This window comes from Orbicella faveolata, unplaced genomic scaffold, assembly GCF_042242905.1.
Source record: "Orbicella faveolata isolate gen_17 unplaced genomic scaffold, um_ofav_v1 contig_35, whole genome shotgun sequence".
In the NCBI taxonomy this organism is placed as follows: Eukaryota; Metazoa; Cnidaria; class Anthozoa; order Scleractinia; family Merulinidae; genus Orbicella; species Orbicella faveolata.
In genome coordinates, this window is record NW_028301564.1 from 23,018,319 (window position 1) to 23,021,633 (window position 3,315).

A 3,315-nucleotide genomic window follows, 5' to 3' on the forward strand; every position below is an offset into this window, starting at 1 on the left:
TATGTTGTAACACTTTTAATTTGTTAGCTAGAAGACACATGAAGCAGACGGATCCCATGCAGTGGGCGATCTTGTAAAACAAGCACCGTCTTCAAAAATGTAAACACAGTGTTCTCCGTCGTAGGTGCAACACAGAAATATCGGTTTATCGCTGTTAATAAAGCCATAGTCAAGTTCTTGCTGTTGTAGAGTGAGTGTTTGGATAGGAAATTAAGCGATTTTTTTTTTTTTTCCCTGGGTGGAGAGAAACAGTCGTTTTCGCCGCTAGTTTTTGTCTCCATTTCATGGGCTTTCGCGCACTTTTCGCTTTCAGACAAACTTTACAGAAAAACAGAACGGACATAAGACTTTTTTCATTTGATAGCTAGAGGAGACACGACGCAGACGGATCCCATGCGGTGGACGATCTTGTAAAACAAGCGACGTCTTCAAAAGTGTACTCACAGTGTTCTCGTAACTGATACTCGACGATCAAACCGATCAGTGCAACAGCCAGATTTGCCGCCCATAATGCACCGGTCAGGAATGCCAGACAAAACCTCTTTTCTACCACACTCAAACCTTCACCGGCAAATTGGAAACTGTTGACGAAAACTATCCCCGCCAGAAAACTGTTGAGTAAAGGTGCGGCAGCAGCACTATAAAGATGAGACAGAAACCCGAAACGAAACCAAGAAACAAACACCATAAAGATCAGAATAAAAACATTAAGCAAAGAAAGAAACCATGGTTTCCTGATAGCAAACTTATCTGCGATTCCACAGTTAGATAAGTAGCCAAGGTATGGTCTGCCAAGTAGGTCACCAGTCCCCGACGCCAACACGTACAGCAGATACTGATTTCTTGGAGTTACTGAAACATTTGAAAACTCCATTGTCGTCATCACACCATTGACGAGCAGTTGTTTACAAAAGTTGCTCACAAATAACCCAATAAAAAGAGGCTCTGTTTGCCATAGTAGTGATAACATTTCAATAATAGAGAGTCTTGTTTTGGAAGCATCATCACTGGAATTCGATTCAAGTGGGCTGTAAGGAATTTCTTTGAATGACTTCGGGTGATGATTTGGGTTATTACTATTGCTTGGTTCCTCCATTGCAATGTAGGAAATGGGCAGCAAGATCCATAAGGTTGTGACGAGAAGAAGCGAATTTTCGGAGACAAACAAATCAACATTGTCAAGCCTGTGAACAAAGGACAAGGCAAGTCAAACTTCATCAAGATAGATATAGAGAAAGGTGTTTTTATCCTGATATCTACATCTACCACCCGATCATGTACAAACCGTTTGGCTTCGTTTTGTTTTATAAACTTGATAAATGATGCTCTCGTTCACCTTAGTGTAGAAATAATAAAAAAGCCGATATAGCATTTAAAAGCTTAAGCCGAAGGAAGTTGAGAGTTTTGGAAATATGTGTCCTGCTACAGATGTTAAACATTACTCTCGGTTCTGTGTATGCTTTGCAGTCCGCATTCAACGATAAACCACAAGAATTGGTAACACAAATTCAACGTACAAATAGCAACGGCCTTCAAAAATGGTGGGATGATTCACTGAGATAAAACAACTTTAGTTAACTTGAACTGAGAAAAGAAAAAAACAAAACAAAACAAATCGCCTACGCTAAAACCCTACACTAATGCGACTCAGTGTCTTACCCATGTAAGGAAAGATTGTTTCTGACTGATACTACAAGAAAGAATTAAAACTGACAACAGGTCAAAATGCCTCCGGGTCATTATTGCTTGAGCACTTTTTAAGTTTCGTCATTTTGATATCATCCCGGGTACGTTGCCGGAGTCCACTAATTCCAACTCCCCACTCTTCCTCCCATCAAAGAGGCCCTTATTCATTAACATCCCTCACAGAGCTTCCACTGACCATGCTTAGAATTTAAGTTAAGAATGTTTACCTATGTACGATAAAGGCGCCGCCAAAAATGAAAATCCAGAACCAAGAGCATAGCTGTTTATTGTATTACCTCCATAGAAAGATGTTAAAGGATAAAACACGGTTTCCGTACCGCCGATTGCAAATGACACCAAGCACACTCCAGTTACTTTAATGATTGGATCATCAACAAGGGATGTAATCAGCATTCCAGTGACGGAGAGGGTGAGGATAATACAACATGACACAGAAACTGAGATCCTTTAGAAAAAATACGGATAAACTGCAGTTGTAAGACACGCGGGGCCAGATGCAGCTAGTAAAACAACTGATGTAGGTATCTTGGTGGCTTCTAAAATGTCCTGAGCGGCACTTAAGCTGATGCTGAAAAAGAAATCTACCAGGAAGCCAATGACACCAAATGCCAAAATTGTTCTCTTTTTAACTTTGTGTGTGGTATCACATTCCTCGTCTGTCAAGTGCTCTTCTTCATTTTCCATCACCCACTTGCTACAAATAAACAAAACACTGCTACAGTTAATGTTTTCAACTGCGTCATACTATGGTTACCGGTTGCCCAGTATCACCCGCCGTGCACTTGTATTAAAGCAAGACAATAAAATCTAAATCTCGACTCTGCTTCTGCGTCTTTGAATTCTCAGGTCAAACATCTTAATTTATCCCTTTCATACTAATTGGTCTCCTTTCTTAGCTTAAATAGTTTTACCCTTTTTTGGTTAGTACCTTCATCCTCAATTATCCCTGTTAATATATCACTTTGTTATACTATTTATTGCATATTTTCATTTTATTTCTCACTGTACAACTGACGATGGATGATGTCTCATCCGAAACATGTATTGTCTTGATTCTACGGAATATAATTTAAGTAAGAAACTGTCAAAAGGAACATCTAAAAAAAGTATCGCGATATTTGAAGTTTTCACGAAAGAACGAATGCGAAAGGAACTGTGATATTTATTGAAGTAGCTCTTTCCCGATTTTGCTGGCATTCTTTTTGGCATTATTTGGTTAAGCAAGCATTGTTTTCACACTTTTCTGTAAAAAGAATTGCTAGCAGTACATGTATTTAGCATTTGGCGTAACTTTGATCTAGATTTCAGCACTCAAAAGAATTTAAATGCTAAATTTTATGATTCAAAGCAATGTGATGATTTGCTTTTGTGTTTAAGAGAAGGATTTCTGCAACTGTAATTATGGACTGAGTGTACCTGAACTGACTCGAAAAGTCTGGAACTAGCTGGTCAGCGTTCAACTTTCAGAGGCCGTTCACGCACTTCCTCAAACAAGATGGTGTCGCCCAGTGCCACGCCATCTTCTCCAAAGTTGCAGCTCATAGAAGGAAATTCTGTATCAGAAGTTTTATAAACAAACAATTAAGCACTTTTCGCTTTATTCAGTTG

General features: G+C 39.2%; 1 pseudogene; it reads right to left on the reverse strand.

Moving 5' to 3' along the window:
- LOC149103938 (uncharacterized) lies at positions 1-2,980 on the reverse strand (annotated as a pseudogene).
- Between the last annotated feature and the right edge of the window lie 335 nt (positions 2,981-3,315).